Source organism: Motacilla alba, chromosome 3, assembly GCF_015832195.1.
Source record: "Motacilla alba alba isolate MOTALB_02 chromosome 3, Motacilla_alba_V1.0_pri, whole genome shotgun sequence".
Classification (NCBI taxonomy): Eukaryota; Metazoa; Chordata; class Aves; order Passeriformes; family Motacillidae; genus Motacilla; species Motacilla alba.
Genome location: NC_052018.1, coordinates 75,837,308 through 75,854,080, shown reverse-complemented (window position 1 = coordinate 75,854,080; position 16,773 = coordinate 75,837,308). Strand labels below are relative to the sequence as shown.

General features: G+C 40.3%; 1 protein-coding gene across 2 annotated transcripts in view; it reads left to right on the top strand.

Moving 5' to 3' along the window:
• Positions 1-16,773, top strand: part of LOC119698574 — a 341,074-nt gene that overhangs the window by 60,159 nt on the left and 264,142 nt on the right. The window contains exon 3 of one of the 2 annotated variants that reach the window (XR_005256172.1): positions 4,839-4,923. The exons of the other annotated variant lie outside the window; for it this stretch is intronic. The gene's annotated coding sequence lies outside the window, so the exon portion shown is untranslated. The remainder of the gene's footprint in view (positions 1-4,838; positions 4,924-16,773) is intronic. 2 annotated transcript variants of the gene reach the window in all.

The following is a 16,773-nucleotide window of genomic DNA, read 5'->3' as shown; positions in this document are numbered from 1 at the left end:
TCCAGCCCATTGGGCTCATCAGTTTAGTCAACTGACTTTTTAAATGACCCTATTCTTCCTGACTTTGGAAAAAGTGGCAGGAATCTAATTGCACTTCTGGGCATGGGATGTAATGCCAAGGTGGTGGGATGAAGGAAGAGGAAGACTCTGCTTCTCAGAAGGAGAAAAGGTGACTGGCCAAACCCACTGAGGTGGCTTGGGTGAGCCAATCCTCAGCACACAGGATACGCTTTAAGCCATGGAGCTGGTGTCTGCACAGCCCAGTGTAGGATGCTCAGCGGTTTCTTATCCACAGGGACAGATGTTACAGAGAAGCTTAGATATGCACCTGTAGCTAGATTAAACATTTGAGGGCCTATCTTCTTGAAGTCATTAGAGCCTGGGGTCCCTCTTCACAGACTGCTGTATTTGAACTCTCTGGACCAAACTGTAGATTAATAGCTCTGCAGATGGAGAAATATTTTTTTCCTAAATCACAGTTCTGCTTCATTTTATGTTGCTTGCTAGATTAAGTTTTAGAGCTCTCTCAGGTTTTTTTTTTTTTTTGTATGCAAAGTGAGACCAGAAATTTTTACTGTTGTGCAGTTTTGAAAGCTTTTTTCCCCCTTTTTGCCGTAAGCAAAGCTCAGGAAATCGAAGGTGATTCATCTTTAAGCAGCAAGTGATTTAAACCAAACAATGCTTTTTGATTTATGATAATGAAAAAGATTGCAGAGTGATGATAGGTCAGATGAAAACTCACACTGCACCAATTTTTATGATAAGTATCATTACATTCCTGCACCCAACTAATGCTCCACTCTCAGTTTTATTTGTGCATTTTATTTATATTAAAAGTTTTTATTTTGAGAATTTATTGCCAGTGTGTGATTGACAGCCTTGGAAAAGGCAGTGTGCTATTCAGAGAACAGATATAAAATTTTCTCATGCAGCTCTGCCTGTGTGCTGCAGCTCATCAGGACCACAACAAAAAAGTAAAAGAACACGAGACCATCTTTCTGTGGTCAGATTAAAAGTATAACCTGATATCTTGTCTTCTACCATAAGTCCTGGGGACTATGGAAGAAAGGGAAATGCAGGGTAATATTTTGTCCCCAAAATTTTCTCAGTCACCAAGAATTTGTGGCTCAGAGATTTCCTGTGCTGGAGTCTCAGATGTTTAGGCATGCTCACACACACTCACATGAAGAATAGACAGTATCCTGTGGCAAGATGTTCCATGTTCTTAGTTGCATTTTTTTGTGACAATAAAATATTTTTGGCCTTTTTTTTTGTTGTTGTTAGTTGGGTTGTTGTTGTTGTTGTTTGAGTCTTTTTGGTTAACTGGTTGGGGTTTTTTGTTGTTTGGTGGGGTTTTTTGTTTGTTTGGTTTTGTTTTGTGGTTTTTTTGTTTGTTTGTTTTGTTTTTTGGTTTTGTTTTTTTTTTTGTCATCAGCAGGTTTCTTTGAGTGCTTCCCAGTTTTGGATTGAAAATGGGCCTTCCATATCCCTAGGTCTATGTCACTCTCTGGGAGGGCCATTTGGTTTCTGAATCTTTCCTTAAGCAACAGAATTTCCTTTCATGCTAACTGGAGGCCTCGACTTGACTTAGAGGATGGCCATGAAAAACATTAAGTATTAATAGATGGAGTCAATCCAAATCATAGGATTTTTTAATCAACTGATTTTTGATTTTTAAGCTAAATGATGTATTTTACTTTTCTTGTGAATTTATAGCTGCTGGAAGTACTTCTCTGCTATGCTTTTAATTTATTTAATTTATTATTTAATATTTAATTTATTATTTATTTCAATTTTTTCCCTGCAACATAAATTTAGCTTTTTGCTTATTTAAACTTAGCTTTCATGAATTTGCTTGACTCCAGGAGTCAGAGTTTTAAGAAATGGGTCAAGTACAGTAAAACTGAAGACAAAGTCATAAGAGGTTGCAGCATTAGGATATTCAGAGTACTGTAGTTGTTTTCTTTTCAGAAAACTCATTCAGGAAACATCTAAACCATGCTGTACTTAGGCTGCTTCAGAGGGTCACAGCTGGATTCTGTGTTTATGAAAGAGAATCAGGGAAAAGTAGGTCTGGAATGGGCCTGTTAATATCATTTGGCTCATCCCCATCCTGAGATAGGATTTCTGTGCCATTGTTTGTCCAAGCTAGACTTAAATTTTCTTCTGGGACAAAGAGATTGCAGCCTTGCACCCATCCTAGTGCTTGACTATCCTATCGTCAGAAAGTTTTCCTAATGTCTAAACTAAGTTGCTCTTTTGTCAGCCCAAGCTTATTATTTCTTATCCCACCCTCCAAAGAGATGAAAAACATTTATTTGCTGGTTCTTAGCAGCAGCCTTTAGAAAAGCATCATCATGTCCTTCCTAGGTCATCTGTTCCCTATGCGAAACAACCCCCATTCTCCTTTTTCCTCTCACAGGCCTCTGTTTCTAGACCATTCACCTTATCACGTTTAAATTCCCTTGTTTTAGCACATTGAGGCATAAAAGTGGACCCAGCTGTTTCTCTGGGGAGGACATCAAGCCTGGGGCAATGCTGCAGGGAGGAGACGGAACATTTCTCATATCCTAGTAATACAGTCACTGCAGAACCCCATTCAGTGTCAGAGCTGTGCCTGAGGGCTCTTTCTCCAGTTTGCCCAACCCTGTGCCCGAGGGCTCTTTCTCCAGTTTGCCCTCCCAGCCAGTCCCTCCCACATTCTCTCACCTAAGGGCAGTATTTTGCCCTTCCACCCCACCCCAACTGATGCCTTTGTGAGGACCAAGGCCCCACACCTGGGCACACAGCTGTCTCTCACCTCGACTGGGAGACCTTTGGACTTCAATGTGATCCCTGGGGAAGACATTGCATGATGCAATGCAGAAGACAGGTGTTGCAGGGATCTGTCTAGACACAATCACTTCATTACTAAAAGCACTTGAAAAATATTGGAGGCCTTGACTTCTCCTGTACCTTATATTTCTTGCACCTGGTCAGTGCTACAGGATAAAATGTATTGCTTCTCTCCCATGAGACATGATTTCAAATAATGTAACTTGTTTTTCTCAAAACCACCTGTACCTGAGACTTGTGTCTCTTTGGCCATGTCTTCAGTCGTGAGGTTACAGCACACATTTCAGCCAAGTTTGTTCCACCTCTGCTGAGTCCACAGGGACTCAGCTGATAGTTAAGAGCACTGTACTTGATCTCTTTGAACTGGTGTTACAACCTTTTAGGGAAACCCTAAATGTGCCCTGGCATTTTTCGTGGTCCAGCCTGTCTGGACTGCACTATAATCACAGTTCTTGCATGTCCTGGACATGGGCCCAATATACCATTAGAGCTGGAGTTCACTGATGAGTTCCAACATATTGGACTCTTCACAATAATTCAGTGTGTTTGTAATTTTTTTGCTTCATGCACAGTGGCCTTAAAAATGTGTTGAAGCAGCATTTTTATTATCTTGGTGATGGTGTTGGCAACATCATAAACCTATCATTCCTTCTTTCCTGCGCTGGTCAAATCTGCCCAGTCCACTGATGTCTGACACTTTGCAGCTTATAAAAGCAAGGCACTAAAAGGATTTATTCACATCTCCTTTAAATGAGGTAAGCTGGTTTTGGCAGTCACTGGCTTTCACCTCTGTCTGACCAGCTTTCATCAGTAACTGCTCCATGCTTGCCTCACACTGTGGAGCACACACTGTACTTGGCACTCCTTGCTACTACTGTACGATGCAGATCTCCCTGGGCAGTTGATGAGTCACTTTGGTACTACTTCTCCCTGCTCCTGCAGCTCCCAGAAGTCAGCAGAGCCTCCCAGTAGAATGATATTTGGAGTTTCTGACAAATCTGAAGGAATTAAGTGGGGACATGCTATTACTGTCCATTGCCAGTACATCATCAAACTGACACGATCTTACTCCTATGCAAGCACAGAGCCTTCAACCTAATGCCAAGGATTAAAGGAAATCCTGGAAAATTCATGTGCTAGTACTGTCTTGCCATTTTCTTCCTGTTACTCTCTACAGCCCTCTCTCCTCATCCTCCTCCCACTCCTTCAAAGAGGGCAGGGCAGAGATGAGGAAGATTTGGCCAAGAGATTGAAATGTCTCTTTGAAAGCCCCCCCCCCCCCCCCCCCCCCCCCCGATAAACTTTACTCAGTTAACCAGATAAACCTGTCACTCATGGAAGGAGCATTAATGAGATCCATCCATGAGCTGCTTTTTATGATTGTTTATTTGTTCAGTTTGTTTATTTTGATGATTGCCAGGAAGATTGAAGATCTGGTGCATGGGTAACAGGGAGGAGAATGGAGGGTGGAGGAGGTATTTGGATTTAGATAGGGCTGTCTGTAGCATAAAGGTTACGAGTTTCATGATTTTGTGCAGAGATTGAGTCTGAACTGGCTGAGACAGCAGCTGGATTACCTTGAATTAAAACCATCTCATCAACAGTTGTATTCTGCACGCCTGTCAATTGCTCAGGCTTGTCAAATGCCATTTTTATTAGTTTGGTGTCTGGAGAGCTATCTCAGTCATTAGAAAAGATGGTCAAAACTACATCAAATTATTTGTATGTAATATAACACTGCTGTTGGGTTGCCAGCCACTAAAAAACTTTCTGACATTGCCTCCAGTGTATCACTTCCCGCTGAGTAGCAACTTTTAATGTAAAATAGAAGTCATTAGCAATGCTATATGGTAAAGTGCTCAGAAACTGGCCTTACTCATATTTTGTTTGGCTGCCAATAGCTTTAATCAGAGTTACCTTCCCTGAGTCATCAGTGTGACTAATACCCTTGTGAGGCCACCTAGAACAGACCTTTTCTGAAATTGCTTGTCCTCTTCCCACAGAGCTACCTCTGATCCATAAAGGCAACTTTGGCAAATCCCTTTGGTCTTCCATTGTATCACAGTCTACATCACAGAATTAAATCAAGTAAGTGAAAATATTGTTGTGTTTCCTTGGGGACATCATTAGGTGTTCTGCTGAAAGGAGAAGTACTTGTCATTTCTGATGCAAAATAAAATTAGTTAAGTGACTTGCCTGAACTCCCACTTTGAAGCAGTGTTAGAGTTAGGATTAGGATCAGTCATCTGAATCCCAATAACAATTTATTCACTAAAAATAAAAAAAAAAATCTCAGCTTATCTAAACTCATCACATTGGATTTTCAGATTCAGTCTAATTGGGAATATTGACGTATCATTCCTCAGCTTTTATCATTTATAGATTACAAAGTTACAATTAAAGACTTAGATAAGACTAACAAGTTGAGCATGGCAGACAGAAGCACTCTTTGCTTTTCTCAAATGAAATTCTAACTAAATTTTAAATATGCAAAGAAGGTCTAAATTCACAGTGCAATATTGATTACGAAGAGTTAATTTGTCTAATGAGTCAATTCTGAGAAATTCTGCAATGCCTAAAAAGTGAAGATTGCCTGGCGAAGTGTGGTCATGTCCTTCTGCACTCTGCACCATCATGCCATGAAAAAGTGCATTTGTTCTTGTTACAGATGCTAAATGATTTTTTTTCAAGGACTAATTCTTTAAAGTAGAAGATTTTTTTTTTTACTGTAATTTACCCTGGATCCTAATACATAGTTTATTCAGTTGTCATTCAGCAGTTTTGTATTTTCTGCTCATGGTGGCTCTGTTTTAATATTATTTATAATTAAATTGTGCTGTTCTTTAGTAGAAGAATATTTTTTCACAACAGTCATATAAGACATGCTTTTACTTTTATCTTAAACTTTCAGTTCCTGAAGTCCAGTAATTCTGACCAGGTACTTACCCTTCAGTGCAGAATGCAAGGAGGAGAAAGGGTGTGCAATAACCAACTGCGCGAGTTTTCAAATTTTTGTTCTCTTGCTTATGTTAAATGCAGCCTTATCTCAGCAGCTGCTCTCAGAATCCACACCAAACCTCACTAAGGGACTGAAGAGTCTTGATTGTTTTCCTCTATTTATTTATTTATTTATTTATTTATTTTTCAGTGAGTACAGATTGGGCAGGGAAAAGGAAAACTCAGAGGAAAAGCTGGTGGAAATTCCTGTAGTAGAGAAGGTTTTGTAGTGTACAAATCTTTGAATTTCTACATGCTCTGGCTATGGCTCCCCAGAACCATGAAAAACTCTAATTTATGGGAAGGGGTACAACAGAAGAGGAAAAAGCCTTCAGGAAAATGTATGTGTGTGACCCTCCAGGATGCTGCCAATTAGAGGCCAGAGCTCTGTTCTTCATGCAAGTGTAGGTCTCTCTCCTCAGGCCTCCCAAGTGCTGTGGGCCATCCATGTGAGATGGTAATTTCAAGAACTGCTGAAGTTTGATTGCAAATTTCATGTTCTTTCTCCTTCAGATGAGCATGTATTTATTCAGGTAGCTTTAAATTACTTTCCACTGATCCAGATAGTTTATCTTCAGGCTCTTTCATACTCAGGCTAAAACATAAGAAGGTCATATACAGAAATTAAAAATATATTTTTCTTGTGAAAACTGAAAGAAAAATGTAAACCTTAATTAAGTTAAAAAAGAATCTGAAAAGCGTAATTTTCTTATTCAACACCTTTTCCTTCAATGCATTTTGCTTTAGGCACATGCACTCAAAGATACTGTAATGTATTTGTTTGCTTTTTAAAACAATTATTAAATATATTACAAATTCTTTATCTCTGTGTGCAATCAGGAGAGCTTTCACCTTGTTCATCTTTGCAAAGTCTTTATTGCTGGTAATGACATGTGAGCATGGAGGAATTGTGGTAAGAAATTTAAAAATTGCTGTGATCTAAAGCAAGTGACAGATGTTTCATGAAATGCATGTACAAGGGTCAGGATAGGTGGGTATAAAGATTTTAGCAGAGGGATGACTATTATGTATATGTAGAAAAGGAAGTTCTCAGGTACTTAGTGCACTATGTAATTTTTAATGTAACTATATATGACCTGACTCCAGGAAATGGATGGTCTTAGATAATGCAGGGCCTCATATGAGCACTCTGGAGTATTTTGTACCAAAATATGCAAACTTTACCACTCTTTACTTCCTCCTAACCCCCTGAGGCCATGTTACATAGCTTCGACAGCCTCCAAACACTCACCTTATTTCTGCAAAACCCAGTCCCAGACTTCATCTAGCCCTCTTCTTCATCTGCCCAGTTTTAAAAGCAGGATGCTAATACCTGTGCCCAAACATTTTGTTTTAAGAGGTCCTATCCATTTGTTTTGCTTTTAATTTCTGTTGGAAAATGGAAAAAACTCACCTCACACATGAAGGAGATATTTGCTGAAATTCAGCCTCGGGGACTTTCTGAGAGCAGCATTTCTTCCTTGCCTATGACCCAGGGGCAGCTGTTTTCTTTCCCTTATCAAGGAGTTGACTGGAAAGAAACTGTTTCTTTTACAGCTGTCGAGTGCATCTGACAATATTTGTCCTTGTATTCATGTGCACACCGAAGAAGGCTGCAGAAGGCAGATGCTTCATCCTTTTGTTTTCCTGATCTCCGATTCCCAGGAGGTTAAAGGGAATTAAAATGCAGAAAAACTTTAGCATCAGAGGTTTCAATATTGTTAAGGAGTCTTAACAATATTGTAATTGTTCAAGCCTTTGATGTTTTCTTGTGGGTCTGTTTCTCCCTCACTATGATTAAGTTCATGGTGAAGTCTAGATAAATATGGCATTTAATGCAAGCCTATTCTTGCTGCTGTGGAGACATGCCTTGTTGAGTGTGTCGACTTCACTGTGGTCTGTAAAGCATAAGTTCAACATGATAAGTTCAACATGCTTATGCCAGGTCTTCCTAGCTCCTGTCTTTGTTGTTAATAGCTTAAAGTGCTTGTGAATGTAATAATTGCCAACTTAACACATTTGTTTTCATTAAAGCCTTTCAACAGACCTCAGTCAATGCAGCCCTGTCATTGTGGCTTTGGGAAGGAAAGGCCTTTTACAGTATAAGGAAAATAGTGAAATTGAGGGACAGAGTCACTGTAAAATTGCATCTTCTGAGGTGTCCAGGTTTTGTGTTAAGGTCTCTCCAGTGGCAAAGCCATTTAGAAAATTTTTCTGTTATTCCCCACAGTTCCATCTGAAGTTGGTCTTTCCCCTCAGCCAAAGTGATTCTGTATTTGTGAGACTTCTGAAAGGCCTATCATCATGTTGCAAAGAGGACATCCTGGCCCCATCTCTTTATCCATCCCTTAATGAGGACAGATACCAATGGAAATTTTTCATTATAAATATGGAAACAAAACCCAACTAGGATTCAGGTTTTGCTCATGGTGGCAGGGTGGCAGTCCCTTTCAAAAGAAGCATCTGCTCCTTGCTGTGCATACAAGAAGAAGACAAAATCTCAACCTGCCTAAGGTGAAGAAATGCCAAGCAATGTAATCAGCCCTTTTCTAATTTCTCTGTGTTTTGTTTGTTTGCTTTTTTTTTTCCTCCAGTCTGCATTTTTTAATGACCTCCTTAATCCATGAATTCACAAACAGCCAACAGGGAGGAACAGGGATTAGTTCCTAAGATCAGAGGGAGGGCAAGAGCTTTGCCAATAAAGAATTCATATTTTGGAATAATTTCCATGGAGATTAATGGGAGTTTAGTATAGAAAAACTAGAGGTATTGTGTGTGCATATCTGTCTATAGTAGGTCAACACGAATACTAAAACCACTGTGTTCTCCAGTTGGTCACAACTTAACAAGCTGGAAATGGGATCTTGACTTGCTGTTTAAGACTGGAAATCCCTGTGTCCACAGGAAAGCAAGGGCAAACTCCCATGGAGCCAACATGTCACCTGCCTGCACCACGGAGTCCAGGGTGGTGTCAGCTTTATGCACTCTTTTGCATAATTTTTATTTCTGCCCTCTCTACATAGGTTTTAGTAAAGGACATATTAATGAGCACTAAGTGACATTTATTATCCAGACAGCATATCATGGCCAGTTAGCCTGATGGATTGGTAGGAACATCACTGTAGGAAGTCCTAGCTCCATACCATTATTCAGTCCCTAATTAGGAATTTTTCCTTAGTAAGTGCTGAAAACCATGCAAGGCTTTCAGATTTACCTTGTGTTATTTGTAAGGAGCAAGTGCTTCTTCTGCACACTCCAGAGGACACAGTCTTCCACTAATATCCGTGAAGGGCTTTGCTCTAATGTCTCATTTAGAAGAATTTAGTGTGCAGGGGCTGTGTCTGCATGTAGGAGAAGACCCAGGCAAATGTAGCTGTGCCAGTCTTTTAACTCCTTTAATTTTAAGATGTGTCAGAGGCACTTTATTTTTCCAAGTATGGAAATCAGGACATGACTGTAATTTATACCTAAAACTTACCTCTAGATGGGTTCATCCTCTTTATAGCCCTAGGCCTTTTTGCTGGACCAGCACACCTCTAGCTGCATGGTCAGAGACTTGACAAACTGCTGTAAGAGCTGAGGTCCCTCTTCTAATGGGGTCTGGACAAGATGTTTGTCCTCCCAGAAAAACACTATGGGCATCTCTGGCCAAAATAAAGTTCTCGTGCATGGACCATCACTGCATCAGGAAAAACCTCAAAGAGTATTTCTTTCTGCAAGTAGTGGAAGCAAAAGGACTATAACTACAACCTGTTAGCAACCACTCAGTGCCTTCTATCAAGAAAGAAAATTGTACTTTGATCCTTTGGGAGATGCATTTGGATGTACCTAGTTTTGGAATATTTCTGGGAGCCCTGGGGGGAACTGCTGGTGAGAGTGTTTACCTTGCAACCACTACCTGTGGTAGCTGCAAATTGTCATGTTTATTTTTCCTCTCCTGGGGACATAAAAACCATGCCTGTTTGCAGCGATGATGGTGGCTTGCCCTGTAAAACAACTTCCTCTGTACATACTGCGGTGTAACATTTGTGGGGAGGCAAAACTGAGCAAATCAGATTTGTTTGCAACAAATAGAACTTGCTCCTCAGAGGCTGCTGTGGTGCAGCTTCCCCAGTTCAAAATGATGCTAATTTGCTCTCACTTAGTTACCAAGGGGAAGCTCTGTGATTTCAGATATGTCACCTGCTGGAAATGACTAGAAGACTGAAAAATATATTCAGTTCCTCAGGGAGTGTTTTTTATCCTTTTAAATGAGTTTTTGTGTGAAGAAGTATTTGATAGACTATTCTCAGTGTAAGACAAACAGTTTCCCTGAGTTCAGGACTAATTATCCTCAGGGACACAACAGACTGAAGAGTTAGATGAGCCAGAAATAAACTGGTATCTCTTGGCTGTGGTTGGAAGCAGGCATTTACTTACACACTTAGATGGCTGTTGAGCTTGTTGCTGCTGGAGAGAAAGTGGGTGGCCTTCTCCTAAGAGCCTCCACATGTAACAAAGAACGTGTGCACTGCAGCAGCACCCTCTCCATTGTGCACAGGTGGATGTACATCACTGGCAGCACTTGCTGGCTGTAGGTATTTAAAACTAAATAGGCTCTTAATATGGCCCAAAGAAAGAACATTTTGTGCACATGGCATGGCAATGCACATGCTTTTCTTGTTTACATAACATACACATTTAGGACACTCATTTATTACAGAAAGATGAGAGCGCATGGTTTTGTTCTTTAAAAATCCAGGAATAAAATGAGGTTTTGTCATGTTTGCCCAGTGCTTGAGCTCTTTTTCTGTTTTCTTTTATCTCTTCAGTTTTTCTGGGATAGTTTTCATTGACACTTAACTCAACATTTGAGGCTCCAGGTTGTGACTGGAAGAAGGGTAAATGCGCATTTAAATTGTTCTTGTAGCTTGGACCAAACCAACCAGAGATCTCATGAGAATTTCAAAGAAAAGTTAATTTTTGTGTCTTAGGGTTAAGGTGTTTGGGTTTTTTCACCTCCTAAGACAAAACTCCGCTTCAAGCCAAATGTTGGAGGTAAGTTTCCTAAGTACTGCAAGATCTAGCCAAATTTGGCAGAATAAAAAGTTCATTTGCTTCTGGATGAGTATCTAAACTCTGTGCCACATTCCTAAATTAGATCATTCCCCATGCAAGCCTCACTCCAGGAGAAAGCCAGCCAGGCCATGAAGTGTGCCGTGCTGGGAGAGGCTCCCGCAGGGTAGAGTTCCATCTGTGGGGTCACAGATTTGGGGGATTTGTGGGGAGCACCAAGACCTTTCAGTGGAGAGGGGCAGAGAGAAGCGTGAGGGGAGAGTGAGACAGGCAGAGCAGTGGTCGAAGGTGTGCAGTTCAACCTTTTTGTCAGCACTGCCCATGTGTCACCTCGCCCACCAGTGGTGTGGTGTGCAGCCGGGAGGTGAGAAAAGCCTAAAAACCTGGAGCATGGCAGCGCTGGCCTCAGCCAGCAGGGATGGGTGCAATCTCTTGGCTGGCTGAGGGCACATTTCATGAGCTGTGGCTGCTATTTATAGCTGGGGGAGATGAAGTGTGATAGTACTCACAGCCCCCGTCCTCCCTCTAGGTGTTTGAAGGGCAAATGCCTCCAGGGCAGAGAGTAGTTTCTCTGCGAGCTTTTTCAGAAAGCTACTCAAAACTGTTTTATTTTCTAATGAAAGCTCATTTCTATCAGTCTGCTAAAAATGGGGCTTGGGCCAGAGCACAGCAGTGCTGGAACGAACGCCAGCTCCGTGGTCCTTCACCCCCCTCCCGGGGTAGAGCAAACACATCAGCCACAAGTTCCTCTCAATGTCTGTTTGGAAGTGTTTGTTGATGAAGTTGCCAAATAGAGAGACATAAAAAGGAAAAAAAGTCTTAGCTTTAGCCAGTGGATTTGTGCTTAGCATGGTATATTAACTGTCTGAGAGCTCAGAGTACCTTTGAGAGCAAGGTGTGCCTTGGGGAAGTGTGAAAATAGGGCTTGTCTAGCTGAAGGAGGTCTTTTGACATTATCCGTTCCTCTGTGCCCTCCAGATGCTGCTGCTGTCAGCACTGGGGAGCTGTTCGCCAGCAACCCAAGGATTCCTAAATTTAAAATTAGCCTTGTGAAAGCAAAGGCAGCATTCATAAATTACGATTCTCTAAACAGAATGCTTGTGACCTGTACATTCTCAACTTGTAGTCACAAAGCTGTGAATTTTCTGATTTTTGTCACATTCTGATAAGATGAAAAAAGCCCCACAGGTATATTTGATCCTGCTGACTGGGTTGCATAAGTAATTTCTTGTTCAACTGCAATCTAAAACTTTGGAGATTTCATATCCATTGGGATGTAAAGTAATTTATCAATTCCCATTAACTTCAACCACCAATCAGGAAAGTTTTTCTTTTCATTGTAGCAAAAAGCATTATGTAGAGCATTCTCATTTTTTTACACTAACAGAAATTTCAGAAAGCAAGCACCTAAAACTGAGCCTCTGCCTATTTGTTTGGAAAAAACACCCTTTTTCTAAGAAAATCAGAACTTTGTATTTGGTCTGCAACTTTATTGAGGAGTAGCATTTAAAAGCCAAAATCTGCATGTTTTGAGACTTGCCCTCTTTAAGTAACTTTGATCAGCTTTGTGGGAGCTTTTGGCCTTTTAAGCCTCTTAATTTTGAATGTGCATATCTGCATTTATTTTGGGAGTTGCTCTTCTAAATTGCAAACATTTACTAATGATCTTAAAATAGCTGCAGATTACATTTTCTCCTGGCCTGCAGGCAGAAAAGGAGCACTTGTCAATCACTTACAAAAACAAGAACAGTGACATGAACTGTGTTCATTTCTTGTAAAGATAAAGAAAGCTCAAAGAAGAAACATTTTGAAGGCTAATTCTGTGAAATTCCTACGTTAGAACATTTGAAGAAGGAGAGAGTAACTATTAGTCAACTGTATTGATTTCTGCCACTAAGGGAAGTGGGAGAAAAAATATTTACTGTGCTAAACTGCTGAAGCTTTCAACCAGTTCATATTGAACTCTGTGTCCTGCTGTCTTCTCTTGGTGTTCCCTCTGTGGAGGGGAAGACTGGAGGAGACACTACAGCAGAGCAGTGAGAGGGAGCTGCTCTGTGCCTGTTAGCTTCCTCAAGGGAAACAATTGCCTCTTCTCACTGTTAGCAATGGGCCACAAAACAATCTTCATGATTGTGACAAATCAAGTGTTGCTGCAATTAAAAAGGGGTCATTGCTGCTTTTTTGTCTGGTTTCTCTACATGGCCTTCTCAAGTGCTATGAGTTCTTGCAAGTACAGTTACTAACATGGCAAAAAATGAGTTCTAGTTGATCTGTTTCAGGCTGCTTGATATTTAGGCTGAACTGCCTGAGAAATTTTGTTGTTCTGTGTTTGGGAAAACTGAAATAAGTGCCTTAGTTTTTAGTGATTTTATTCTCTTTTTTTAACAAATATTAAACCTAAACATGAACTGTTTTCTTTCTTAACAGAAGACAAACAAGCTCAGACTTTTAACTAAACTCTTAAACTTGAAAATTAATAGATGAATAGATGTATTTTATAGTGGGGCTCTACTCAGAAAAGTGGCTGGGTAATGATGGTGTCTTCTTCCTCAGCATGACACTGTGTGCATTCAGTCAGATCTTTATGGCTAAAATAAGTCTTGACTGCTTTTTACTCATTAGCCCTGCAGAGGCTACATAGCCAAGCAGCAAATATAGCTAAGAGCTAATGAGCTAGATTTTCCAGTGGTGAGCACTGATGCCTCAACAGCTGAGACTTCTGCAGACTATTGATTGCTCCTTACAACAAGGGGGTAGTAGGCGCAGCACCATATTTCTCAAAAGAAATTAATTCCAAATAAGCCTAAACCAGCTGGCTGCGTACTTGACTTTTAAATTTTAATACAATTCTAGGTCTGAAAAATCAAAATGAAATGGAAAGCTGAACTTGAAACACCAATTTAAGTTCACCCTTTTAAGGCTGTACTTTAAGACACATTTAGTTTCATAGTTATTAATTTTTTTGGTAACCAATAGTTCTTTTAATGCAAATTAGATTTCACATTGACACTAAATAGATGATATATTATATATAAGACTTCCTAGATTTGATTATTAAAGGTTTTACTGTAAGAGTTCAGTGCTGAATCATTAGTGTTTGAAACTGCAGGATGTGATAAGTTGCTCTAATAGATTTTCTGCAATGTTCCTGAAATTAGTCCATGAATTTGTAATCTTCTTTCAAATAGATAAAAATGACTGCTGTGACTGTAGAAATCTGAAACGGAAACTGAAAAGAAGATGTGATATTTTTGCAATTTTTGAAAATTATGAAAAGTATGAATGGGAGAGCATGGGGAGCTGTAATGGGAACTGCAAATGCTGAGTTCATTTTCATTAATAAAGTAGTGAAGCAAATGTTAAGGGATGAGAGCTGATGAACAATAACACCTTTATACATATATTAAATAATCTCTGACATACTGAATTGATAGATATTTTTAAACATTACTGAATTTGTAGCCAATGGTAACGATGGCATGACTGAAATACAGGTATTTCTCAATATTATTAAAGAATTTGACAAAATACCTGAACAATTATTTCCTAGCAATTTGGGTATAAGCACAGCCTCACACATAATAAGAGTCTAAATAAATGGTGGTGATTTGCAGCAAAATATTGAATCCTGGAGGTGCCCAAGTGATGTGGTGCTGGACAGTGTAATGTAGATTTTTTTTTTACTTGTGTTTCTTAATTTTTGCAAGAGGAATGTAAACTGCACATTAATTATGTTCCCCATGGACTAAATGGGGAGGTGTAGCAGAGGATAGTGTAATCACTTTATCACTGAGCTGGTATAATTTAGTATAGTCCAACTAAAAGTGGGAATAAATTCTTCCTGATAGGAAATTTATTTCGTGAGCTGGTATGTGGATCTGTGCTTTACTTCTTTCAGACATTATATATCTGTTCTTATATGTCAAGGCTGCTGGCTTTTTTGTTGTTCTGGGTGCTAGGAATACTGAATAGTTCTTAAACTGCTCATAGATGGTAAGTGCAAATAAAACAATTTTATTAAGGATGAAAAGAGGAAGTGGATAAATATTGAGGCTCACACAGCGATACAAAAAGGATCAGAAAAAGCTGACAGATCAGGGACAGCCTTCTGCTGAGCCAGACATTATTCTTTGGGTATCATATGTTTAAAGGGTGTGCTAAGGGCCGTCCATGGAAAAGTCTTCTGCAAAAGATACAATCTGATATTTTGTAAGAAAATTTCTCTAGTTTTTTTAGTTCTGTTTCCATCCTGATGAGGACTCTCTGAAACTGAGGAGACCCAGCTCTCTCACAGGGCAGAGGGGGAAGCAGGGGAAGACAGAAATTCCCGTGTATAAGGTTGGCCTCAACTTTTTTGTTCCAGAAGATGGACGTGTGTTTCTCAGCCAGAACCTTCTGGAAAACAGGTGTTTTTCTGTCAAAATGAGTTTCAACAATTTTTAATGCCTACACAAGACCTCAGCAGACTTTGGGTGTGACTGGAGGAGACTTTGGGTGTGACTGGAGGATGGTAGATTTGAGGAGTGACTTCAGTGAGAGCTGAGCTGACTTCCATCAGAGTGTCTCAGGTGCCGAAAGTACAGAAGTTGGAGGGTAAAACCTTTAGCTTTTGCTCAAACTAGCCAAATTAAAATGAGGCAGCTTATTGTGCTCTGAGAGCATGTAGGGCAGGTGCAGGCCAGCACAAACTTCCTTCCCCTAGATCATGTTTTCATATAGAGGAAAGAGTTTAGAATGGCAAGTTCAAAGGCAGTCCGGACAGGCAAGGTCGGTGCATCTGAGGCTGCCAAGAATGGTGCCTGTAATTGTAGCAGTATTTATCACATTGCAGTGGAAATGAAAACCCTGTAACATCTTCCATGGACCCTTAAGATGCTTGGAGGCAAGACGAAATTTTGATTTAAACCATTGGCTTAAGTTACTTAAAGCAAGAAGAGTACCTTGAAATAGCTTAGGTATGATAACACATTTTTTCCTCTTCTCTTGTGTCAGCATGAAAAATTTTAAGACGTGGGGTGGTAGAAGTGAGTACACAACAAACTTATAGAGGAAGTTCTTGCCTACCAACTCCTAAAGGGCTCCATGTTGTCAGTGGTTTGAGCTAGTGAGATGTCTTATTTATTCCTTTAGAGTTTTCCATATTGATTGGGCCTAAATGTGCTCCTTTTACAAAAATGTCCATGGGGGTGATTAAGTCTTGCATAAAAAGTGTTGTAAATTCTTGCAAGCTCTAGGAGACTCTTTAGCAGTCACTTGGCACCAACACTTCCTTGCCAGTACCCTGTAAATCAGGTACCATCTGGCAGTTTTAAGTTAGTTCCTCTATTTTGTCTATTCTTTGAGCAAGTGCTAGAGACAACTGCATTTGGCTGCATATGCAGTGATCTGCCATGTCCTCTGTCAATTCAAGGCTGAAAAATTTGAAAAATACAGGGAATTGGGATGGGGATTGGAAGCCTTCCTCCTGCTGCCTCCAGCCTCAGGCCCAAACCCATGGAGAGGCAGCTGCTGGAACAAACAGTAAAAAGAGAGGGTGGATTCACATTTTGGCAGGTGCAGAGCTGCAAAAGCTTGCAAAGCTTGATTGACATGCACCTAGCAGTGCAGGGAATGTGCCTGGTGTTTCTCTACATACAGGGGAAGTTCATCCTGTGTAATGAATCCTCTGTGGTGTCTTCTGGGCTGCTAACTCAGATCTAGGGAGGGTGGGTGTGGTCCACTTGCTCTTGATTGCCATGTGGGACACTACCTAGTGAGAAAGGAGAATGCTCATGACCATCTTCCAACATGGAGACTGGAATAATTTTTTTCTGGACCTCCCAAGTCTGGATTTACCTTGGTTACTGTTTTCTCACAGTCAAGAGCACCAAACTTTGCCTTTCAATC